Source organism: Eutrigla gurnardus (genome assembly GCF_963514095.1).
Source record: "Eutrigla gurnardus genome assembly, chromosome: 24".
Taxonomy (NCBI): Eukaryota; Metazoa; Chordata; class Actinopteri; order Perciformes; family Triglidae; genus Eutrigla; species Eutrigla gurnardus.
The window spans coordinates 1,341,346-1,368,976 of record NC_139935.1 but is presented as its reverse complement, the minus strand read 5'-3'; the positions used below and the strand labels follow the sequence as shown (position 1 = coordinate 1,368,976).

Here is a 27,631-nt window from a genome sequence, read left to right as displayed (position 1 = left end):
AAGTTTTGGATAATGGCGGACGACTGCGGTGATTCTGGCGACAGCCCGACACAAACCGCGTACACATGTAAGTATACTGTAACATGACTTTTATGTTTCCAGCTGACTTTTAAATCGTATTGATAATGAACGTTACTTTATTGTTGTTGGCATTGTACGTTAACGTTACGAATCGAAGGTCCTGGCAGCCGGCTAGCCTACTGACGCTAATTTACCACAGAGGTTAGCGAGCGCAAGCGAAGCGGAAAATGTGCCGTTTTTACCGACGTTAACTACCGTAGATGACCAAATAATCGCCCGCGTGCAAATACGCGCCTGTGCTCTAATAGCCGCCGGGGTCCGACCTCATTTGGCATAATAAACGCCGGTTCAATTAAACGCCCGGGCGATTAAGTGTTTACCATAGTCTTGCACAGAAAACAAAAGTTTTTTTTTTAACAGCACTTCACCGGCTCTCACCTCTTCTGTCAGTCAGCCCCTCCTCTCGCGCTCTCTACTGCGGTCAAGCCCGCCTCCACTCCGAAATCCCCAGTCAACCTAGCCGCCAGTTGATTTGTGGTGCCTGTATACGTTAGCTAATACGGTAATGCAGTCCATGAACGGAATTCAAAATAAAAGCACCGACCTATGAACACACTTTACAAGTTAACATGATTTCATTCATTCAGTCGATTAGTTAATTAATTAATTGAACATTTAAGGAGTTAATTCATTGATTATTTACTTAATTCATTTTACCATCCTAATTCATGAGGCCATGACATTTCATCTGTGTGAATAAATAGTCCAACGTAAAAATTAACACAATAGCTGGAGTTTCTGATGATGAATTTCAAAATAAAACCCCACTAAATAGTCAAATATGATCAATATTTCCCTCAAGTACGGATCCACGTTAAGAGGAAACTCCCTGTTTCCACAGACTAATTTCACTTCAGACTGATAGTACTCAACCTCAGAGCTGCACTCAGATAATTTCAGGTAGATCTGATGTGGATTTTCAAAATTAAAGCCCTCTGAAATGTCAAATATCATCCATATTTCCCTCAAGTTCAGATTGCTATTGGAGGGAAACTCCCTGTTTCCACAGACTAATTTCACTTCAGACTGATAGTACTCAACCTCAGAGCTGCACTCAGATAATTTCAGGTAGATCTGATGTGGATTTTCAAAATTAAAGCCCTCTGAAATGTGACATTTTTGATGACATTTCCCTTTGATTTCAGATTTACTTTGAAAGAAAACTCCCTGTTTCCACAGACTCATTTCACTTCAGACTGATAGTACTCAACCTCAGAGCTGCACTCAGATAATTTCAGGAAGATGTGATGTGGATTTTCAAAATTAAAGCCCTCTGAAATTCAAAATATTTTCAATACTTCCCTCAAATTCAGATTCACGTTAAGAGGAAACTCCCTGTTTCCACAGACTAATTTCACTTCAGACTGATAGTACTCAACCTCAGAGCTGCACTCAGATAATTTCAGGAAGATCTGATGTGGATTTTCAAAATTAAAGCCCTCTTAAATGTGACATTTTTGATGACATTTCCCTTTGATTTCAGATTTACTTTAAAAGAAAACTCCCTGTTTCCACAGACTAATTTCATTTCAGACTGATAGTACTCAACCTCAGAGCTGCACTCAGATAATTTCAGGAAGATCTGATGTGGATTTTCAAAATTAAAGCCCTCTTAAATGTGACATTTTTGATGACATTTCCCTTTGATTTCAGATTTACTTTAAAAGAAAACTCCCTGTTTCCACAGACTAATTTCATTTCAGACTGATAGTACTCAACCTCAGAGCTGCACTCAGATAATTTCAGGAAGATCTGATGTGGATTTTCAAAATTAAAGCCCTCTTAAATGTGACATTTTTGATGACATTTCCCTTTGATTTCAGATTTACTTTAAAAGAAAACTCCCTGTTTCCACAGACTCATTTCACTTCAGACTAATAGTACTCAACCTCAGAGCTGCACTCAGATAATTTCAGGAAGATCTGATGTGGATTTTCAAAATTAAAGCCCTCTGAAATGTGACATTTTTGATGACATTTCCCTTTGATTTCAGATTTACTTTAAAAGAAAACTCCCTGTTTCCACAGACTAATTTCATTTCAGACTGATAGTACTCAACCTCAGAGCTGCACTCAGATAATTTCAGGAAGATCTGATGTGGATTTTCAAAATTAAAGCCCTCTGAAATGTGACATTTTTGATGACATTTCCCTTTGATTTCAGATTTACTTTAAAAGAAAACTCCCTGTTTCCACAGACTCATTTCACTTCAGACTGATAGTACTCAACCTTAGAGCTGCACTCAGATAATTTCAGGCAGATCTGATGTGGATTTTCAAAATTAAAGCCCTTTAAAATGTGACATTTTTGATGACATTTCCCTTTGATTTCAGATTTACTTTGAACGAAAACTCCCTGTTTCCACAGACTCATTTCACTTCAGACTGATAGTACTCAACTACAGAGCAGCACTCAGATAATTTCAGTCAGATCTGATGTGGATTTTCAAAATTAAAGCCCTCTGAAATGTGACATTTTTGATGACATTTCCCTTTGATTTCAGATTTATTTTAAAAGAAAACTCCCTGTTTCCACAGACTCATTTCACTTCAGACTGATAGGACTCCACCTCAGAGACTCACTCAGATGATAACTGGAAGTGCTCATCTTGACTTTCAAAATTAAAGCCCTCTAATATCTCGATTAGATCATCAATTTGCAGATAATTTTTATAAATAGCCCCAGTGGATCATAAACCAAAAATACTGTTTTTAGATTGTCACAGGGACCTAGATAGGATATATAAAATGTGTGAAGCTTTACATGTGACATATATATAATACCATTCAAAACAATCTAGTTTTATCAATAACACTCATAATACTAATAATGCAATCTTTATAATCAATGTAATAACAACACAAATTACATTACAAAAAAGATTAGGTACATAAAATAAATGTCACCAGAAGTAATAGTGAGTAATAACAAAAGAATACAATCCCTATGAAAACTGAGCAGGCAAAAATATATGTATGGCAATCATAACTTAAAAAATACACACACAAATACACAAAGGCATGCCTATATATAATTTAACCTATATACATACTTTGTACATGGTAATTGAACTGAATCAAAGGTCAGTCAAGTAGTTTAAAGGCACAAGCAGCAATTCCAGCTCTCTGCCCTGGCCTTTTCCAGGGCTGCGGTGTCCATGTCTAGACACTGTTCGTGGTACCATCGTTCGCATTTTTCACACTGGATCTACAAAATGAAGAGATGGTTATATCAAACATCGTTTTCTTGTTACTCTCACAAATATAGACCTGTCAGTATTTCAGAAAAAAAGTTGCTAACAACGTAACTACAGTGTCTGTATTCTTTCTGAGAGTCAGTGGTGCAGTCAAACACGAAAAACACAAACACTAAAAACACTCAACATTTTTTAAGTCATACATATGAACATTAACATTTCACATATTTGTTTAGTGAAAAAATGTTGATGTATCTGAATACTCAACTCCTAACTCCTTTCCCCTTACAGACCACCAGCATAGCTGATTACAAATGCTACTACCTCTAAGTTTAAAGGCAATGACAATTAAAGCTGCAAGCAGCGATGATCAGGCCCTCGGAGCCGACGTATGTCCGGCTGTGGCGCTCTCAGAGGTCGTGATTTCTGCAGGTGCACGCGTTTACGGAATGTTGTCTGAATTGGTGAAATAACACTGCCTCCACTATGCGCTAGAGATCACCCATCACTTATATGTCATGTTGTAGTGTGTAATGTGGAGAAAACAACCTGTAAATGTCATGTAAATCAGATGATGTTTGTCCGCACTGCTAATGGCTGACAGTAAGATGGCCCTTCAGTTGCCTTGTTTCAAAAATTAATGCATTTGTTACGTATGAGAGAAAGTGTGAGTGTGTGCGTGTGTGTGTGTGTGTGTGTGTGTGTGTGTGTGTGTGTGTGTGTGTTTGTGTGCATGAGTGTGTTTGTGTGTGTGTGCATTTATTGTGTAAAGAATTTTGTGCTACATGTTATTTGCATGAAAAGTGCTATATAAATAAAGTCAGATTGATTGATATGAGGTTGACTTCCTGTGTCCAGTGGGTGGCACTATGGATATGACAATTTGGTGAAGTCTGTGGTGTTAAATCTGTAGGAGGAGTTCAATAAAGTACAAGGCTGTGAAATGGTGCCAATTGGCGGCTAAATCTCAACTGTGAATCAAAATGGCAGACTTTCTGTTGGACTGAGGGTATAGGTCCAAGACGGTTTTTTGTGTGTGTGGTCATGTTACATATGCATACCATATGTCATGCATGTATATGCGTGTAGGAGGCGCTTGAAATCTTCCAGTAGGCGCTGTGGAGCCATCTTGTCACTGAAAAGGCACAGACCCTAGCAGATATCAATGTCCGTGACGAATGTGCAAACTTTGGTTTGTGTAGGAGTTTGTCTGTACGTACAAAATTGGAAAAGCCATTAGGGGGGCGCTACTAAGCTGTTGTGCCGCACCTGAAGGCATTTTTGTTATCAAATTAAAGTACTCATGACTTTGAACCTACGTGCCAAATTTGGTGATTCTGTTAGCATCCTAAAGTCCTCCAGACAGTGTCAGCAAAATTAAAATCGAATGTCGAGTCACCTGAGACTCCAGCAAATGTCATGAAGATCAGAGAAGGTTTTTCATCACATGACACGGCATTAGGGGGCCACACACACACCCAATCATGTTGAAGCATAACATATTTCACCAGATGTGACATGTGTGCAGAGTTTATGGAGTTTTGGGGGATGTTTAGGCTGCTAAACATTCGCTTCTATCGGCAGAATAACATTTTGAACTTGAAACAATAGGGTCCTCGTGCAGATGGCGCTCGGGCCCTAATACATGAAAATCAAGACATTATTCCTGCCACCCACCAACCCTGAAAAAAGGAGGAAAAACTCACCCAATTAGTTAGTGGAGGCCCAGCTCCAGGAGGCTTTGTCGCAGAACACATTGCACAGTTATTGGCTGAATCGAACACTAAAATATAAGGAGAAATATAAAGAAATGTATCATATCAACAACAGCAATTTTGTGTAAAATTCAACTACAGCCCATATTCCACATTAGCTTAACAACTAGCTTACAACACTTTCAGTAAAAGACTGCATTCATGTCAGTTAATTATTTTTACACAGCAAGTATCATTCATCGAAATCAAATTCTTTTTTATACTCCTCTCCGCTATACCGCCCCTTTTCTCAACCACACCCCAGCTTCAGAACCTTTGCCTTTCACCAGGGCCCCACTTAAGAAAGCAGGCTTAACAAACTCTGAGCCTAATGACAACCCATGACTTGCCTGAGCCTGAGATCGTAAACTTTGACTTGTCTGTTTCAAAACAACTGAACAGAACTAGTTAAATCAACTCTGAGTATGTTCACTCTGAGACAAGTGTGTGCAAGAAAGCCAGCAGCAATGTAGCTTCGATACTATGATTCATCATGACAACAAGGAAATAAAAGACAGAGCCTCCAATTCAATACAGAGGTAGACATATGAATGTGAGCTGATGCAGACCATGACATTTATCTTTAAAAAACAGCGTGGACAGTCAAGAAGTTTCAACACTTTCAAATTGTATTTAAAATATATTTATATGTGACATATGATGACTATGATGGGAATGTTCAATCAGTGCAATCAATGACACTAAGACAATCATTGTGTCTTATATAAATTAAACAGTGATTGCTTCTGTGATGTGAAGTAAAAGTACAAGGACAGACTGACAGTCTGAAAGCTGCCTTCATGTCCACACGTTCTCAGTGTTAGAAAGTAGGATGATTCATACATTTATTCTGAATGAGGATGAAGCCACCATGAAATTGCTGTCTGTATGCTTACATTGATGACAGCTCGATCATAAAAGCACTCATGTTAATGTCCTTGTGTAAGAAAGTAATATTTAACCAGGATTTGAAGTTTGAAAAAAAGGAAACTTCTGTAACTGAAGTGATCTGGTACGTGCTTTCATATCTAAAAAGCGCACATCCCATCAAATTAACGCGACTGTATGAACGAGGAAAAGGGTGTGTCAGACAGCTGCTTCAGGCTCAGCAAAAAGGTAGGAGTCAGACACAAACTCTGAGATTGATAAAGAAAAATGCCAGCGATGTCACACAGCGGTGAGGTCTGTCTTGTCTTGGGTGTTTTTGTCTCATGTATTTCCTGTTTTATTTTGAAATCCTAACTCTCCTCTCGTTCCAGGTCACTTGCCCTTCCTCATGTGTCTCCAGTCTGACGTCTTCCCTGATCCCTGATTGTTTCCACCTGTTTCCCATTACCCTTCTGTGTACTTAAGTCCGCGTCTCCCCTTGTCCTGTGCCAAAGTGTTTCGCCTGTCGTTCACCTAAGCCCTTCGTCATAGCCTTGTCCCGTTAAGTATCTGCCCTGTTTAATTGTCACTGGTTTTTGTTTCTGTTTTTTGTTGTGCCTCTAGAAGAGTGATTTTTTGTTGTAACCTTTTGCATAGTGTAGCTCTGCTCACGGCTTTTAGTTTAGCCGTTTGATTTCCTCCACCTGGGAGCGATTTTGTGTTGTTTTTGTGTTTCCTGTTATTCAGTGTTCTATAGCCATGTCTACCTCCTTGAGAGCGTTTTCTGTTGTTTAGTTAGGATTGAGATTAGTCAGGTTTAGTTTTTTTTGTCTACCTCCTTGAGAGCGTTTTCTGTTGTGTAGTTAGGATTGAGATTAGTCAGGTTTAGTTTCTTATTCTCCGATACTCGTTGAGTTCCCACCGTTGGTGTGGTTTTGTTTTCTCCTTTTCCTTTTGTTTTTCCTCCTCAGTGTTCTGATTCAGTCAAGTTAAGGTTTCATAGCCTTATTTGTTTTCACTCTGTCTGAGCCAGCAATTTCAGAATAAAAGCCTGTTGATTTCTGCTTTAATACTGCATCTGTGTCCTCCTTTTAGTCTAGGCCTGACAGTACACTTTGGCCAGTATGGACTTAGCAGTGACCCGGCAGCTGGAGGAGATTCTCAGAATCCAAGAAGCCCGGCTAACCCGTCAGGAAGAGTTTCAGACGGCGATGGCGGCTCACCTGGGAGACCTTACAGCCCAGGTTCAGGGATTAAACACCCAAGACAAGACAGACCTCACCGCTGTGTGACAAGCGAGCACATTAACTTCACAAAGTCAATTACCAGATTAACTGACCAGAGCTTAAGTTATCTCTCTTTCTGACACGGATCACCCAGAGTTTCCCTCATCTCAGGCTTAACTAACTCAGAGTTTTCACTCATCCTGCTCTCTGAATTTGGGCTCTGCTGACTTGGCACCCTTGCCTCATAAAACACTCTCGAGGTATTCCCAGGCTAGGCAGGGGATATAATACCTCCACCTAGTCCTCAGTCTGCCCCGCGGCCTCCTCCCAGCAGGAAGTGCCTTGAACACCTCCCTATAGGGAGGCAACCGCCTCAACTAAAAATAGCCCTTAAGAAGATTTCTTAACTAACATGTGAATTAAATGTTCCATTCATTGACATGTCCTGATCATGCTGCATTTAGGTTAGTATTCCCCCAAAACAAAGAAACACTTTCCTTACAAACCTGAGGCTTCCAGTATCTGCAGAGCCATTGTTCTTCTTTCCTCTGCCATTTTCACTCTGGATGTCCCAAATGTCATAACTGGGACAGCTGGGAAGGCCTTCATCACTTCCTTTGCCATCTAGATCATCACAAATATTCAAAACATTATGTGTCTGTCTCCTGTACTTTACAGCTGCTGTAACGCATAACTACATTAACCTAATTTAATGTTATTTAATCATACATTTTTCATATTATTCATATTATTATATCATATTATTAGATCACAAAAGATACAGTAATAGCATAGATAGTTAAAATTAATTAATTAATAATTAAATTACAAATCACAACTGTGACCTAACATGACTGATAGTAACATGATATATTAAGCTCTTCAATTACTGAAAGCACTTACCATTGTGACAATGACCCCACAGCTATTGCCATCCCGCTGAACTGGATGGGTCAAAACTCCTCCTTTCCATTTAATGTCGACCCACTCGGTTCGGCCGAGGCTTGCTCTCCTCATTTTCAGGTAGTCACTATATGAGATTTATGATGGAAGTTATTTCAATTTTATTATGTCAACAAAGCAGAGCAAGTCTGCTGCATATGGTCCAAATTAACATTGAATAATTTAAGTTTTCTTTAATGCACAAAAACAATATTCTCAAAATATTAAGTTCTTCCCTAAGTCCATACCGAAGCAATTATTTTGCCCTCTCTTTCCCCAACCTACCATCACAAAATATCTATTACCTATTCGACAATTACCTTTTCAACAACTCCAACAACTATGGATAGTGTGCATGCTCATCACAGGAAGCCTTTAACGCACTCCTACTAAGGTGGACCCACCTTGTGCTATTGTACTGAATATCTGCATGGCTGTGATCATCTTGTCTTGCCTGTGCCCATCCCACACAAATTAATCTTAACTGTGCTTGGAAAATGACAATTCCCTGTTGGAATGTCCCAGCCACGTCACATACTGTATGTCTGTGCACCTTCCCAATTGCACTAGCACTCGAAGCACCATGAAAAACTCCATCACATTTTTGTGTTGAAATACACATAGGTGGGACCCTACGTAATTTTCAGGGTAGGAAAGATAGTTCTTTTTTTGATGCAGAAATGCATATACATCAAAAATGTGTATCTCTGATGGATGTGTGTGTTTGATGATTTTTTAAATGAATGAATACCTGATTGTTTGTGCTGCATGGCATGAATCAGCTTCCTCTGTAGAACTTCTTGCAGGATCCACCAGATATACTGTCTGGTTGACAGCGTTGACATACTGAAAAATATAATAAAATAATTACACAAATATTGATTAGATGTACAGTATATAAAACACATAACACAGTTTTAATGTATATACAGTTTGAAGTCACCTACTAACCAGAAGCTTCCAGTGGATGGTGCCAACATTTACAAAGGAAACTATGCCCTGGTATTTCTCAAAGTTCACCTGTGAAAGGATCAAAAAGTTAATACTGTTAGCTGTTTGCTTATTTAATTATTTCTTTTTACTTTTCAATGAATGTGAAATGATAGATTATTATATAAATATTGTGCATGATGGATAACAAATATTTTTTCTATTTCATACATGCTCCATCCTCTCAAGGGCTTTGCTATCGGTTTACCCCTCCAAGGCTCGGCCTTTGCATCCAGAAAGGAGATCTTTTCACCTCCCACCCAATCGGGGGATTGCAGACCCTCAGTGCCCTTCTCTTCTTATATAAGTACTGTGTCTGCGCAGCCCATCTCCCATTAATCAGCCACCTTGAGTTACCCCTTCAATTGCCCCCCCGGGGACAAATACAGTTTTTTGAACTGAGTTTGAATTACTTAAGGTGGTTGTTCAGCACTGCAAGATGGCAGCACTTTCAACTGGGATATTTAGGCTTTTGACTGTGGGTGGAAGTGGAGATGTGAGCTCCATCTTAATTTACAGTCAGTGGGGTAAACCATTAGCAAAGCCACTTACATCCAGGTAATTACTATACTCAGTCTATTCTTAATTGCATTTCTACATATGACATTATGTACCTTTGCCAATATCTGGTGGGCAAGCTGCTGCCTTTCGCCAAACAGTATCACACCTGCTACGTAGTGGCTCAGCAGGTATAATGTATTTCCCATGTCTAGCTCGTTTGCAGCAATGTGAATTTGGGCTTCAATGATCTAGATCAGGGAATTGTATGGGGGGAGATGCAACTTAACTGTTATGTAAACACTTGGAACTCCAAAAATTGGAAAAGCATGATCTAACACTATGTTTTACAATTGATTTGTCATTGGTACTACAGCTTTAACAGAATAATAAACAAAATATACCTCGCCTGTTAGCCACTGGTGGGGTCGAAGTGAACGCAGCTCACTGTGGTGGATGATGAGAGAGTGCCCTCTGGTCTGATAGGGGACCACAGACACTATTACTTCTGTGTCTCTCTTTTTCCACAAAGAGGTGAGCTGCAGATCAACCCAGACCAAAGACAACACATGTTTACACATAATACATTAAATGTTGCAATTTGTTTTCTCTCTCTTAACAAATACATTATTCCCAGTCTATCTTCTTCCGTATAACATATAATGCTGGTTATAAGTATCACTTATAATTATGCTTTTATATCTCTTCGGAATAACATTGTAAATTAAATCTAATCATACCTGTCGTTCTGCACTTTGACCCCCGCTCTTGGAAAGGTTCCTCACTGGCACACTTGATGCTGTCATCTCCCCTTTGCAAAGAATCTTGGCACACGCTCTTTGCATTGCGGGGATAGCAACAGAATGAAAACTGTGTTTTTCGACTGCCTTCAAAATGCCCCGTACAGCTTGCCTCAGTTTTCTTTTTGCTGTACAAACCATTGCAGTGTTCGGTTTATGAGGAAGTTGTGGGCCCACTGCATGGATTATTTTTGTACAGTTCAAATTTCCTGCATTGGTGACAACTGTGTCGCCAGTTTTTAATGGACCAAATTGAGTGATGTGTTGGTTGCACTCGTTTTGTATTTGTGGCCCTCCAGCTTGACTCAAGGCTTGTGCCAGACCACCTAAGTGCTTCAGCTCCACATTGGCAGCATTGACGATGGCATCTGCCCCAAAAGTGGTGAGATCAGCCTTCCAGACACAAACCTCCACGTTTTGGGACAGATTTACAGAAAGCCTTTTATGCTGTTGCTGTGGGCTTTTGCAATCGAACGATGGCTCCTCTGCCTTTTCTGGGATGGCCCCACATACTCCCGCTTGCGCCTCCAAGACATCTTTGTTTTTCTCCAGAAGTGATGACCTTGGCTCCTGGCAAGACTTGTTAGCTTCTGTGCCAACGGGCCCCTCAGCAACAGAGGAATCAACCTATTGACAGTGTTCATAAAAAAATATATGTATGTATCAGGTCCACTCATTTAATGGTGCTTCCTTTTTTCTATTGTAATATACATACATTATTTCTCCAATAAAGAGGTAGCATAATAATAAGGTGAGGATAAATAAAGCTTTTTTAATACGCTAAAGCTAGGATTCTCAAAGTTTACATGACTCAGTGCCAATTACTGAGTGCATGAAGTCTGAAACTGTGGGCCTCCCCTCAGCTAAAGCTTGGAAAAAGGCTCTATGTGTACTTGCTTAGTTTTACTGAATTCCTGGATGCCTGCAGGATCATTAGTATGTTATTTGATCCCATACAATATTCACAAAGTACATCAAATACATTCAATGGCATTTATTAGAGTCTTACTCAGGGAGAGTGGGAAAACAGCAAAATCCTCGAATACTACTGTACTTTCTATAAACCAAATCATACATATTTAGACTGCTCTGATGTAATGTTAAAGTTCAATTCAAAGAGCCTGCCCTCCCACTCCCACCATGAAAACCTATGACTGAACGCCAATTTAGTGAGCCATCATATGATTGAGGGCCCTACATGGAAACACATTAACTTCTGGCGGCTTTGAGATGTCTGCTTCACGTTAAACACCTGATTTGTCAAACTAAATATAGTACACTAGCATTGATGACAGAGGATAATCCCTACAACACTCACAAGTTACCATGCAACTGTAATCCTTCTAAAAGTTGCCATTCCAAAACCTGACAGATGGTTGCTAATATTATTACAGTTTGATGCAGTATTGGAAGAGTTCATTCAAAATAGGGTGTTGGTAGAGAAGGTATTTAAAATTGAATGATAACAATCGAATGCATGCATTTCATGTCTTGTTTGGGGGCTGCACACCTGACGCAGGTCGTACCTTTAGAGCCTTGCACTAAAGTTATGGATGCTGAAAAAGGTTCTTTGTCATGTTATCTGTCAAATCAATAACAAAGCTTAGCAGACAATGTATTTCTAAAACTGTCAGTCCCTCCACTGTAGCAGAAATGTTGAATAACAGTATCACTTTATTTACAAAACATGGTACATCCTAATTTTACTACAAAATGTGCCTGTACCTTTGTTGTGGATGTTTGGAAGGGGAATGGCTTGCGGATTGCAGTGACATATCGTCCCCTCTTTTTCTGCTGCCGCTCTTTCCATTTCTCTTCCTCGACTCTGAAGGTCTGCATAGAGATGTATTAATGGAAGCAGTCATTGACAATTGTAATCGCTTAGCAGAACAGGTGCAGACCAATATAAAGAGAGAGACAGAGAGATTACATGTAAGACAACAACATTTCTGCTAATAGACCAAATCTGATTAACTTGTAACGATTGTACAGGTACTGTTTGATGTGCGTTCTTTTTTTTTTAAAGGATTTCAATATTTCTTACAGAAGTTTGTATCCATATGCCCAAAAATTTCCTCATATTAAATTCTGTCATTATTGAATAACCAGCTATTCACTGTTGATTGATGAACCCATGACCTTCACACTTGAGGTGTATTGACAACTATCACATACAGCTGTCATTCAACTTAGTCGACTATTGGTCCAAGAGGCAATAATTGTGTTCTTTAAGTGGTGCTTCCACTGAAACTACAACTAACAACAACTATTTCTCATTTGGTCATTTCATTTTGGCTCCCATGACTGAATTCCGAAATCGTTTCTTTACAAAAGATTTTGAAAGTAAAAATTTAGAAAGCATTAATATCTCTTAATTACCAATTCAAAGTCATTTTCTTACAGTGACAATGAGTTTGTGAAGGATGATTTTTCATCATTTGACCTCTGAGGCACTGCTGTAAGGATTGTTTCCCAATATCAGAATGTTCAGAGACATTTTAGCCAATCATGGCATTTATGTGCCAAACTGTGTCTGGGCAAATTGAAGCACAGGTAACGTGCACATTTTGTGTAACATTGGACTTCACATTGTGTAGAGACATCAATTCCTGTAAAAAGGACAGCCAGATGATTTTTGTTGCCTTACAATTATTGCACAGGTCCAAGGATGCTGTCAGCTTTATATATGATACTTGTTGACTCATGGATTTCAGCCAAAGGTAAAACAGGAAAGAAATACTTTAAAGGATTAGTGTAACTTTAATGTCAATTATCGAGCACATGTGACACTTGACCAAGGATGCTCTAGGTTTGGCCTATCACATCTTCAATTACATTATTAATAGAAAGTGCAAACCTTTCTATGAGAAGCCCTTTTCGAGTCTCCATATTCCCTCAGCATTGCATTGTGGGTTAGTTGGTACCGAACCACAAAGTCATCCAAACGGTTTAGCCGGCCTGGACGGAAGCGGATATGTTTCAGGTCCCACTGGCTCTTCTCCATAATGCCCTGGGTCTTGTTGTCCTCAGTTATGTTCTGCGAAAGGAACCACACAATAACGTTTAGTAATAATTTCAATAAGCTGTCAAACACAATATCAGGTATATGAAAAACTTCTACATTGAGATAAAAACTTGGAATTACTTGTCTTTTGATGTTTGACAGGGCATCATACTGCTTTGTGGACTCCTGATATGATTGTCCACTGCCATGCCTTCCAAGGTCACCTTAGTATAGATATAAATGATGTTATGTGTTTTTATTTGATGAAAATACATTACGGTAAATTTATGAAATTCAGGAAACAGGTAGGTAACTAAATAAAAAATAAATCAATGTAACTAACCAAGCATAATTCCGCTCCAAAGTCCAGCATAGGGAAGCAGGTACTTTGACATGTACTCCACGAGGCCTTTAGAAAAGTATGGGTTGGGCTCCCCATCCATGTCCAGTGGAGCTCTGGACATGACTTCCCTGTAGCGCCTCCCAAATTTATTGTTTCCTTTGAGTTCCTAAAGTTCAAACCAAAGTTGTGATAAGTGGTGTGAAACTTTCAAGTCCTCTAACACAAATTTAGACTAGCAATGCCCTCAATGATTGACACTTTCACCCGCAGAATGAACAACAAAAAGCCATTTCAGCTTTGAACTTTTGACATTAACCCTGTCCCATAGCCTGAAAACAGATCAGTGTCTACTTTTATACACTCCTTTAGCCTATATGTCCCATCAGACCTGTACTTAGCTTAAAAGCAGTTATTCTCTTCTTTTTCTAACTTTATTTTTGCTTTTGCTCTCTATTTCATTCTATCTTATATAAAATTATAATATATTGATAAATGTAAATGCAGGAGTGGAATTGTGCCTTCATGTGCAGTGTGTCAGGGCCTGCAAGTGGTGCAGTCTCATTTGTGCGAAACGATTTGTGAAAAGTCTGAAAACGCTCTATAATGCACTAAAATGACTGAGGATGTCATTGTGAGTTAAGATTCTATGTATTGTCTCTGGGCATAGTTTAAAGAAAAGGGCAGCATGTACCTTGAAGGGACAATCCACCACTTTTCTTGTGGATGTCCAGTCAGTGTTGATGGTATTTTGAAAAACATTCCTAATTTCTGCTATATTGACAGAGAAAAAATAGTTCTCAAGCTTATGGACCCATGCGGTGCCTACATTAACCAGAATGCACTGCACGGGAGCTTTTGGAAACAACGTCTGTTTTGCCATGTGTCACCACCTGATCCTATTGCTATTACTCCATTGGTCAGAACGTAGTTAAGTGACAAAAATACTCATCAACACGCCATGTGGCTACTCAGAAGAGGAGACTTGAAATCCAAGCAGAAATAGCCTGTACCTCTTCCTAAACATCAATGACATACCAAATGCAGAAAGAGCAGATGCAGCCTTTCCAGCCGGAACACTCAGTTTCATTGATCAGTAAAGCAACACTGAGGGATTTCTGGCTTCAGTTGACTGCCTTAACCATCAACACAGACTGAACTTCCACATTAAAAACACTGGATTTTACATGTAATGTATCATGGGTTTAATCACCACTCTGACATTACTGTCAGTGACCAAAATTAAACAAACACATGGCTCGGAGTTGGACCAGCCAGCAGTGATCTCTACATTTGCTACACAGCTGAGGGACTTCTACATTCAAGGGAGGTGTGAGGACTTTTTGCTGCCTCAGACAATTTATGTCGCTGTGACTGGACAGCGTCTTCCAGATCAGTTTGAGTGCAGTGCTTTTAATGAGAATATACAGAGAAAGACCTGTGTATTTTTCTAACTGATTATCAGTGGTATGCACAGGCTGCAAACTCTATACAAATGGAATTCTGTGATGTATTGGGTTTGGACTTCAGGGCTCAGTGGTGTGAGGTTGCTGTAAAAGTGATAATGATTTGACATTTGATGCTATTGTAACCCTTACGTCTTCTTTAATCTAACAGAACCATCAAATACCACCAGACAGCCCCTTGACTTGAAACTTTAATATTCTCTAAATGTGTGTGAATGACAACATAAATGTTCTGACTTTAACAAAAATTGTATTTACCGTTAAGTCTTCAGTACTCAGTTGAGACTTGTCTGTCTCATCAAACTGAGTTCCAGTTCTTTTGAGCCATGACTGGAGGTTGTTGAAGTGCTTCTCAACATTGGCCCCACTGGATGGACTTGAGAACACAACTGCAGCACTTTGCACCATGTCATCCAGGTCTTCCAAAGAACTTGCAGTTGTGAGCAGTCCAAAAATATGCATGGCCAGATGGTAGTGGTTCGCTGCACTGTGGGTTGTAAAAATGCAAAAGTTTCAATATTTTCATGTCATGTAAGGAAAATTTGTATATTTAACCTGGCAGCATTAAACTAGATTATACTATTTGTACCATAACCCTATGTGTCTTTTATGTAGCACATGCAGGTCAAGTGGTAATTTACCGAGTACATCATCACTGTTTGCATTTTACTAAGAGAGCTCAGGTATGGGAATTCTAAAGGAACTCTAACAAGAACCCTGTAATGTGTCTGTATGGGGAAGACCAGTTAGCACCAGTGTTAATATCAATAGTACACAGATGTTTTGGTACCACTCAGTTCTTTGTGAAAAGATGATGTTAAGACAATTTGAGAAAGACTGTAGACTTGATGTTTTGTGTTTCTCCCATACACATAATGAAGGCAGATGCATCACCTCTTAACTGTGAGTGTGCGTGGAGTTACAGCAAAAATATCTTGTTATTTACTTACTGTATGTAGGCTACTAAAATAGTAGTAATAATAGGTTATGCTTACTACTTTCTGCACATGTCTTTGGCATTCTTCATGACATGGCTCAGGCAGCGATGGAGAATGGGCACCTCAAAATCAGCTTTAGTTGCTGTGCCACTAGCAACATTGTAGTAATGGTTAATGGTGTCATGCAAATTCTTCTTGGCAAATGACAGACATATTGCCTGCATCAGCACCATTGAACCATCACACATCAGCATGATGGGTGCCCGCATGCCCTTTCGTCCATAACACCTGGCCACATCAGTCTGAAATGCTTCCAAAAAATACAACACTGAGGCTGTTGTGTGATCACATGTCAGGTAGGTGGCAACTGGCAAAGGAGAGCATTTTTTGGTTGGATGGCGAACCACAAGTTCGTAGACATAGAAGGGAGGGGAGCCCTTCTCCTTTTTTTTAATGCTCCCTGTTGCATCCAAATAAATGATGTCCTCCCTGCATCGATCCTGGAAGATTTCAATACTCCTCAGGGACCACAAAAGAACACCTTTGGGATGTAAAAAAACCTTTTGTAGAACCTCCTCTGGGCTGTTCTTTTTGTTCTGCAGCATTATTTGGAGGCTTAGCATATCATTACTGTGAAGACGGCTTCTCTGGCGTACTTTCCATGATATACTCTTCAGGACCTGAGGAGTAGGAGCCTCATCCCTGCACCCAGACTCCATTACATCGTCAGTAATTGTGGCCAACTTCTCGAGATACATGGCTCGAGGTAACTGTTTTTGTAGATCCCGGCCAATTCTTGCTCTGTCCTCTGCCCGTATTTGTCGTCTTTTCAATTCAGTTTTATTGTGAAAACACTCCCCACCTTGAAACTCCACGGTTGCCTTCAGGTCATCCTCCCTCTCCACAGTAACAGTGAAAGTCACTGGGCAGTCCGGAGATCTGCAATAACCCAGGCACGAGAATTCTGGGCTTGTGTTTGAGCCGACAACTCTCAGCCTGTGCCTTTTGAATGCTACAGAGCAAAAAGGGTGGATGGTCCTCACTCCTTTAGCAATCACATTCGTCCACTGCATTCCTGCAAACCCTCTGTGTTTTCTTTTTTGTTTTAAGACAGTCCACTCTTTTCTGTCAATCAAAAAGAATGATGGATTTGTCGGTAGTGGGATCCTGATGAATCCATCGTCGTCTGATGTATTGCTCCAGGTTTCCTAAAGAAAATGCACAATGTTATTGCTGTGACATTAAATGTTAACATTTTAATATTTTTCTTATTATCGTGCACTGTACATTAAGTAGGGTATAATTCTTTACTCAACACAGGTATGACAATATTAAGTTAAGATGTGATCAATTCATTGTAATAATGCCATATTAGAATGAAGCAGTTTCAGTACAAAAATAAACCAACATTGAACTGTCAGTTCTGCACATTTAATAAACGTTTAATATCAAAATACAAGACATACCACTAATAAATTGTCAAATGACAATAAGTAGCTAGCACTTCAAGTAAAAATGTTTTTTGAGGTTGAATAACGGTAAGATGCAATTATTAATAGCATTCCCATAACTTTTTTTCACAAAAAATTGTGTTTCTATTTGGTTTTGAATATAAGTTAGATCGGCATAATGATGTTGATGATGATGGTGTGATTGATTACTACAATATTTATTTTACTTATTTACAGCAACCCTTGTGTCTTATGAGGGTAGATGATTTGGACTACTAAAATCATCAACTATATTCATTAAAACCTTTCTGTATATACACAAATAACTACAAAGGAACATGCACCATTCAGTAGACATAAACATGTAAATGGCAAATGGACTGCCTGTTTATATCACTATCGTCCTAACTGCTTTGCAATGTATGTCTCATATTCGTCCTTTCAAACACACACATTCATTGTTTGATGGAGGAGGCAACCTAGCAAGTTGCCGACTTGCTTATCTACAGGAATTTGGGGCTCAATGTCTAAGTCAATGAGCCTTTGACAAAATGTACAGAGGAGCCAGGGATTGAAAGTGGAACATTTTAATTACCAGACATGGCTTGATTGCTCCACAAACATGACCAAGATGTTTAAATGCAAATAACACACAATGATGACCAACTTTTTCAGAAGATTTGTCTTGTTCTGGCTCTTTGTCGCTCTTGCTGTCGTGGGACAGGACAGTAGAAGACGCCGGCTGTGGTTTGAAAGAAAGACAACACACATTTGAACATGTAAAGTATAGTGACAGTGAAATTTATTTAGCATGTAGGCACACATAAATAACCAACCTCGGATGGAGATTTGTCTTGTTCTGGCTTTGTCTCGCTCTTGCTGTCGTGGGACAGGACAGGAGAGGACGCTGGCTGTGGTTTGAAAGAAAGACAACACACATTTGAACATGTAAAGTATAGTGACAGTGAAATTTATTTAGCATATAGGCACACATAAATAACCAACCTCGGATGGAGATTTGTCTTCATCAGGCTTTGTCTCGCTCTTGCTGTCGTGGGACAGGACAGGAGAGGACGCTGGCTGTGGTTTGAAAGAAAGACAACACACATTTGAACATGTAAAGTATAGTGACAGTGAAATTTATTTAGCATGTAGGCACACATAAATAACCAACCTCGGATGGAGATTTGTCTTCATCAGGCTTTGTCTCGCTGTCCTATTATTTTTTAAATAATGTATTACATAACAACATTTTGAGTGACAAAAGTTAAATACCAACCTGCTGTGGTGACTGATGTCCATTTCCAGCACCATTTTTTGAAGTTTCAGACATTTTCTGCAAAAGGAAAACAACAAATATATATTGTAATCTATAGAAGTCATAAATCATGCTTTTAATTTCTGAGAATTAACATGATAAGTACACACCTTACTACATTCATAGGCCTTATTAACTCTGTACCGATTGTTCCTGTTGTTTGGAGTACAGTGCACATTTCACTCCAGAAGCCATCCTTATATGTTGAATTGCCTGGGAGCGGAATGCCACTCTTTTGCAAGTCTCCAACACTTTTCAAAATGTCCTCGCCAGAGATTTGTTTGGATTTGTTCTATTTCGTCAAAGCAAAAAGCATAATTAATGATTATTAACGTACATGGACATGCATTCTCTCATTAAATATGCGCAATAAAGAGAATGAAGAGATTATTCATAATTGAATTAATAACTTACTCACCCCAAATAACATGAAGGTGTACACTCTGTATAAAATCAAAAAGGAGAATATATTAGGAAGACAGCATACTAGTGTTGTAGTACTAGAGATCGGTCTTGGTCTCGAAACCGGTCTCAAAACCATTTTTGGAGGTTCTTGGTCTTGTCTTGGAATCGAGGGCATTTTTACTCGGTCTTGTCTCGGTCTCAGAGTGGGCGGACTCAGGTTTTTTGAACGAGACTGGTCAAGACCACCGCTGATAGGCTTTTTGTCCATGCCTTACTGATAAGAGTGAAAAAGGATAACATCAAATCGTTGATAGTGTAAAGATTTCTCCCAGCTGCAGCTGCTACCTGCCCGGTGTCAGTGTGAGAGGGATGTTTTGTTAGGATTTTCCTTTGATATATATGGTCTTGGTCTTGTCTCGGTCTCAACCTCTAAATGTCTTGGCCTTGTCTCGGTCTCGGTACTCTCTGGTCTCGGTAATGTCTTGGTCTCGGTTGGTGCGGTCTTGACTACAACACTACAGCATACATACTCTTGCTATATACCATGCTCAAAAAGATTGCTGAACTGGTTCCTCAGTATTCAACACCAGGCAGTCACTGTAATAACTAATTTGACAGATTTAAAGTTACCCATTTTCTTTTACAGGGTTAGAGATATTTAGTGAGACATAACAGGTCAACAGTATGTGCGGCTCAGCACTGTGTCAACATTTTCTAGCCAGAGATCAGTTGGATTGTTCTGATACTGATAGCACTATCAGAAAATGCCCCAGATACTGCCTAAAATGTTGGTATTGGTATTGGCGATTTGCTCCGATTTATCAACCCTGAAATGGACCGTGCTACTTCCCAGCAGCATGCCATGCATTGTACTTTCCCTCACAATGGTGGAGTCATGCTCCATGGCATGCATTCTCTATATGTATTTGTTAATGTTTTCAAAAGGGTTTAACCTGAGCCAAGCCATACAACAATAATTGAACATCCATACAGGATTAGTAGTACACAGCAGTAAAAAATATTTATGATTGAGTGATATTGGCTGATAGTTAAAGTTCTGGTATTGGAATCGGTATCGGATGGGATAAAATGTAATAGGAACATGTCTTTTAGTCAGTAATTATGTTTTCTTTGGGTACCTATAAACATTTTGAAAAGTTTGCGTGTATAAGATGTGACAACATTATAGTGAAGTATATGATGATCACTCATATGCTCTGTAATTTCTATGATGTTGCTGCAGCTGTTTCTGGGTTGATACAATTTATTACACAGATTTGGTGCAAAGTTCAACGTTTTTTGACCACTTGGGAATAAATGAAATTGACAAAAATACCATCAAAATAACACATTAGGACAACAAGGTGTAGCCAAGGGGAGAGGCTCACTCCAGTGAAACGGGGTGCTTGTATTTTATACCGCTGTGTGTACTTGGTTGTTGTATTAACAGCTGGCCTGCGCACTTTTAGCTTGTCCTTGTGTGTGTGCACTTGGGTGGCTTTATTATGTTGGCTCACTTATATGGCTGTATGGGTAGTCAATACAATGTTTATGAGCTCATTATTGATAATATGTTTCTTAAGCAGTTATGTTGATTAATTATCAGCAGGTTGCTGATTAATGATTAATCCATGCCCCGACGACGGGGCTACACCGACGTTGTCTTCGATAATGACATAAACAGAAGACATACCTGTTATCCAACATTTGTATGTAAAAGAAAACTCATTAAGTGTCTTAGGCTAAGGGTGTTATTCATTTAACAGAAGTGTGCTCACCCTTGGTGTTTCTTCGACATTTTGCCAAGTCTTTACTGATGATGGCGCACGCGCACGCGCAATTCAATTGGTCAAAGGTGCGCACGGCTTCACAGCGCAGCGACAATACACGAGAAGGGTCAACGTGATGTAAAAACTTGATTTGATCAAGAGGCCTGATGTTTCTCTGTAATTCTGTGGCGTATCAAAGACATGTATAAGTGACTCTTCAGGCTGATACTCAGAGAAAGAGAAAGATGATTGTGTTATGCTGTTACTTTGAAAGGCAGTATCTATGAGGACCCATTTCCGCCAAGAAAATCCTGATGATCATGTGTGTCATTATAATGATGAATTTGGTCCAAATAATGAGTGTGAATCAAATAAAATGATTTCGTATTTAATGACATTGAGTAAGTATGTAAAGGGGAACAAGGTATAATCTAAAACAAAAATAAGCAACTTGTTAATAGATATAAATCATTTTTTTCACATACACAATCATTACCTGGATATAATACATTATTATTGTCACAACAATCAACAGAAGAACGACTGCTTTTAATGTCATATGAATGTACTTCCTCTGTTAATTTTAAGAAGTAGGCTAAAATTACCTACATTATTTTCCAGATGAGAGGACATAAAAACAATGACATAACCTGTTAAGTCATCCAAAATGCATTTATGTCTTGTTAAGAGAGTATTTAACACACATGTATGTTTTCAATAACACACATCAAGATCAAATTATGTGATGCAAACATTATGTAAATAGTGCATAATTTATGCACAAATTAACGCTTTCAAAAACTGGTAATAAGGCCGATGATGAATTTGGTTGTGATGGTTTTGTCATTTTTTAAAAACCTGGATCAGAGAAATAGAGAAAATAACTGATTCAAGACTCGGATCAAGTGTCACAATTAACCAAACAGATGATTGACAGCGTGACATTTTGTTTTCTGGATGGGTGGGAAATAAGTTTCATCTTCAAAGCTGTGTGAGCTTTGTGAGATTTATGAACAGAAACTTCATAGATTATTTCATTATTTTTCTTCTGGATAGTTTCTCTCTGTAATGTCAAGTTTTTAATATAGTTTTGCTGCTTAAACATCCTATGATATTTGCTGCAGTTAGAATGCTGTGGGCATGGAAACTGAACTGTAAGAGGCCTCTCTAATCAGCTGTACACTTTGGTTATCACCACACACACACACACACACACACACACACACACACACACACACACACACACACACACACACTGTCTCTCTCTCTCTCTCTCTCTCTCTCTCTCTCTCTCTCTCTCTCTCTCTCTCTCTATTTCCCCCTTTCCTGTCCTCACTTGTGCTGTTCTATCCAAAAAAAGGGATAAAAGCCCTCAAAAATTCTTGAATAAATCAAAACTCTTAATGGGCATGGACTAGGCATGTCATTAAAAGATCCAAGTGAAACATAAAATAAATCAAATATATTAATCACTTTCACAAATATAAAACAGAATGTTTTTATAGTACAGTATTTAAAAAATAAAATACAATCCAGTCCAGTTTTCAGCATTTTGTTTACCAAAGACATTAAAACACACTTTTTTTCATTCAAATATTTTTTTAATTTGAGTAAATTGACAAAGAAAAACACTTTGGAATGAAATAGATGCAGGTCACAATCATTGTATATGTGAACCTAAATAAGTGCAGTTTGGCTATTAAAACATTTTATTTTCAAAAAGAACTTTCCATCAGATGTGTATGTAAGACGGTAATTTGTTAGTGAGTTGTCATTTGTGTGCATCCACTCGATTGAGTTACCATTCGCTACTTCAGTTCAGGAACAAAACTGTGCCTTGTCAGTTTGGTGTTGGCCAATCTGTATGACATTATCAGTATCCACTGTGTAAAAAAACAACAACAGTATTGCATGAAAAAGATGACATTACTTAAACTTAACATCCTGTACGTATGAGAAATTTCAGTTCATGGACCAATCAAAGAGTCAGGTTCAGGGAGAGAAACATGAAATGATCTAAAATGTAACAATACAAACTTTTTACTGAAGAGCTGAGCAGTTATATACACAATGTCAGTCAATTCAAGTGAACAAATCCACATATATAGTAGGCAAAATTAAAAACTTAGAAAATTAAGCAAAGTCTTTAAAAGAAGAGAGACTAGCACTCGGAAAACACTGTAAAACGATAATCACACAAGGCAGAAGATAAAAACCTGGCCAACTCCGGGCAGGTGAGGGAGCACATGTGGCTGAAGGACAAGGAAGAAACACTTTGCGACTGAAACAACAGGACATGGTAGTCTTCTAGGGTGGTTGGGTTGGTGAAAATGGCCCTGGACAAAGAGGTGTTCATGTCAATCTGAATTTGGAGGGAAATTATTATGCCTGTCATTTTTTATGTCACTTAATTTACAAAGAAAGAATGTCAGAATGTAGAGATATTATCTGAGTGACTCTCTAAGGTGGAGACTCTCATTCTTAAGTGAAATTAGTCCGTGGAAACAGGTAGTTTCTCTCCAAAATCAATCTGAATTTGAGTGAAATATTGAAAATATTTTGAATTTCAGAGGGCTTTAATTTTGAAAATCCACATCAGATCTTCCTGAAATTATCTGAGTGCAGCTCTGAGGTTGAGTACTATCAGTCTGAAGTGAAATTAGTCTGTGGAAACAGGGAGTTTTCTTTTAAAGTAAATCTGAAATCAAAGGGAAATGTCATCAAAAATGTCACATTTCAGAGGGCTTTAATTTTGAAAATCCACATCAGATCTTCCTGAAATTATCTGAGTGCTGCTCTGTAGTTGAGTACTATCAGTCTGAAGTGAAATGAGTCTGTGGAAACAGGGAGTTTTCTTTTAAAGTAAATCTGAAATCAAAGGGAAATGTCATCAAAAATGTCACATTTCAGAGGGCTTTAATTTTGAAAATCCACATCAGATCTTCCTGAAATTATCTGAGTGCTGCTCTGTAGTTGAGTACTATCAGTCTGAAATGAAATTAGTTTGTGGAAACAGGGAGTTTTCTTTTAAAGTAAATCTGAAATCAAAGGGAAATGTCATCAAAAATGTCACATTTTAAAGGGCTTTAATTTTGAAAATCCACATCAGATCTTCCTGAAATTATCTGAGTGCAGCTCTGAGGTTGAGTACTATCAGTCTGAAATGAAATTAGTCTGTGGAAACAGGCAGTTTTCTTTTAAAGTAAATCTGAAATCAAATGGAAATGTCATCAAAAATGTCACATTTCAGAGGGCTTTAATTTTGAAAATCCACATCAGATCTTCCTGAAATTATCTGAGTGCAGCTCTGAGGTTGAGTACTATCAGTCTGAAGTGAAATTAGTCTGTGGAAACAGGGAGTTTCCTCTTAACGTGAATCTGAATTTGAGGGAAGTATTGAAAATATTTTGAATTTCAGAGGGCTTTAATTTTGAAAATCCACATCACATCTTCCTGAAATTATCTGAGTGCAGCTCTGAGGTTGAGTACTATCAGTCTGAAGTGAAATGAGTCTGTGGAAACAGGGAGTTTTCTTTCAAAGTAAATCTGAAATCAAAGGGAAATGTCATCAAAAATGTCACATTTCAGAGGGCTTTAATTTTGAAAATCCACATCAGATCTTCCTGAAATTATCTGAGTGCAGCTCTGAGGTTGAGTACTATCAGTCTGAAGTGAAATTAGTCTGTGGAAACAGGGAGTTTCCTCTTAACGTGGATCCGTACTTGAGGGAAATATTGATCATATTTGACTATTAAGTGGGCTTTTATTTTGAAATTCATCATCAGAAACTCCAGCTATTGTGTTAATTTTTACGTTGGACTATTTATTCACACAGATGAAATGTCATGGCCTCATGAATTAGGATGGTAAAATGAATTAAGTAAATAATCAATGAATTAACTCCTTAAATGTTCAATTAATTAATTAACTAATCGACTGAATGAATGAAATCATGTTAACTTGTAAAGTGTGTTCATAGGGTCGGTGCTTTTATTTTGAATTCCGTTCATGGACTGCATTACCGTATTAGCTAACGTATACAGGCACCACAAATCAACTGGCGGCTAGGTTGACTGGGGATTTCGGAGTGGAGGCGGGCTTGACCGCAGTCGCTCTCTCTCTCTCTCGCATGCAGGCGCGCGCACACACACACACAGACACACAAACACAGGCGCGCTAGACTGAGGGATATAGGGATATAGATAAATGCGCTAATGTACAGTGTTGAAATTACCGCGATCGACCCCCCCTTCCGTTATCATTCATAACACTGCTCTGATCAGCTCCCTGTGTCGCGGTAACACAGACAAACTGTCTTTGTATTTATTGTCTGATGTCAATAAAGATGCGTCGGGGGGGAAAAGTAGTTTTGTTCCAGTGGTGCTATGGTGAGCTCCTTGTTCTTTGCATGATGGTCTGGTGCTGCTCATTGCAAAAATAAATTGTAGCCTGTTGCAAATACGCGCCTGGTTCTTATAAACGCCTGGGCTCCAAGTCGATTTAGCATATTAAACGCCCGGGCTACTAAATGGTCATCTACGGTAATAATATAGTGCTTATGTGAAAACGTGATAATATATTTACTAACGGTGGTTAATAACGCGGTGCACCGTTCGTTAAAGGGACGGATGCAGACACCGGGCGCCTCATCCGGTGGAGGGAACGATGAGGAGACGTTCACCGGCAGGAGGGATGCTGCTCTGAGAGGCTTCATTTAAGAAAATGTGGTGTTAAATGTTATAATTCTCATATGCAGGGCTTAACTACTACTGGTGCATATTAAGCTACTCAATGATATAAGGTTGAACACCAGCGTATATAGATGGGAGATGTCCTGCTCTCCTGAGATGTCTACCTGAAACGTTCTGTTTAACAGTTATTTTAGTCGGCAAGAAATCATCAATGAACTGTAACACTTTTCTATGTGCTCTTCTTCATATAGGATGTTTATTGAAGAACATTAGATGGAGGGAAGGTGGAGCTGGATGAGCTAAGAAGAAGTGGGAGAACATGAAGCAGAAATACAAGGTGAGTTGGAAGCAGTTTAAAGTATTGAACACTATCGCATAAAAGAAACAAGATGAAGTTGCCTTTCTTATTAATAATCAGACAAAGTCAGTGCTGGGTAATATCTACAATGTGTTAAAACATCAGAGTCAATTAAGTTTATCCCATGTGGAACAGTATTACAGTACATATAATAATATATGACTAGTGGTGAATAGTTGATCTAAACAATGATTATGAGAAGTGTTGTTTGTATGAACTGAAGGTGTCAGCACTGAGGGAGGAGAGGTCACTGCTGCACACTGGAAGTGTTTGTTGTCATGGATGAGGTGATGGAGCAAAGACCTGCTATTACCCCACTACACCCCATCTCCTCAGCCATGATGCCAACCACTGCAGCAGGGTCTCTCCTCCAGAGCAGGAGGGAAATAGACCTGCAGGCCTAAAACATGAGTCAACAATAATATATATATTCAGATATTTATTATTTAGATTTGTACACAACCTAATAATCGTAAATCATTAAACAGGAAACATTTGTCTGTAACAACTTATACCGTGTGGTATTACTTATAAACTGCACTACTGATAAACACAAATAAAACCTCAACAATAATCATGTTCTTGCAACACAGGGATCTGGACATTTGGAGCAGACACTGCAGCTACGAGCCTGTGAGGATGTTCCAGGACTGCTGGAGTGGCTCGTTGACTTCGTCGCTGTCATCCCCATCCCCACCGTGGAACTATGGACATGGAACCCATCTGTTCTGTTAGTAAGCAGTGGACGAGGTTCTCCGTGGAACGCCTTGAAAGACAGAAGTCCTTCCTTAAATCCCCTTCCCGAAGTAGAGGCCCATCGGGGGAACATGAGGATTGACCTGCAGTACGGCCGTCTGGCACCAACCTGTAACAGAAAACATCATATTACATTTATTCAGAATGTTTTCCTATTCATTTGTTGATAAACTACTTATTTCTTATCATACACGTATTGCAACCTGTATATATAACATGGATTATTTGTCTAATAAATTATTCACTAATATCCCACTTGCTTGTACTTGTTTATTTTTATCACACCAAACTCATGCATGATATTATTAAAACCACTTATATTAGCCTACATGTAGCCTACATTTGTTTATGCATGCATATGCACATCTATTGATAATCAAATGATAAAGGAACGTATTTAAACCAGATAAGTCATATAACTTACTTCAGAGGGAAATCCCGTACATGTGAATAATGTAGCTCCTCCGACGGGCCGATTGCCTCCGTCGTCTCCGCGGTGAAGGTGCTGGTGTTCCGTGGTCAGAGGTATAATACGATCTATGAACGGACGATTAATGATCGATAAAAGCGGCTTAATAGTCGCGATCCATGGCGAGTGAAGAAGCTACTCAGGTAAGAGGAAGAAAGAGGGAAAGCGTGGGAGCGCGCATATATAATAAACTGTAGAAAACATTTGACAGTTGTAATTTGACTTAAAAAATATTTAGAAATATTAAATTAACTGTAATAATAATCATGCTTTATATTTTGACAAGTAATTAATATTAAACGGGAGCTAGAA

The 27,631-nt window shown here is 38.9% G+C and overlaps 2 long non-coding RNA genes across 2 annotated transcripts in view; both read left to right on the top strand.

The window, feature by feature from the left end:
• Positions 1-27,048, top strand: LOC311010142. The gene is made up of 4 exons (XR_014596737.1): positions 1-67; positions 25,668-25,772; positions 25,988-26,073; positions 26,688-27,048. It is a non-coding gene; the product is annotated as an uncharacterized lncRNA (long non-coding RNA).
• The window catches only part of LOC311010144, a 127,332-nt gene that overhangs the window by 3,342 nt on the left and 96,359 nt on the right, over positions 1-27,631 (top strand). The gene's annotated exons all lie outside the window — the stretch shown is intronic.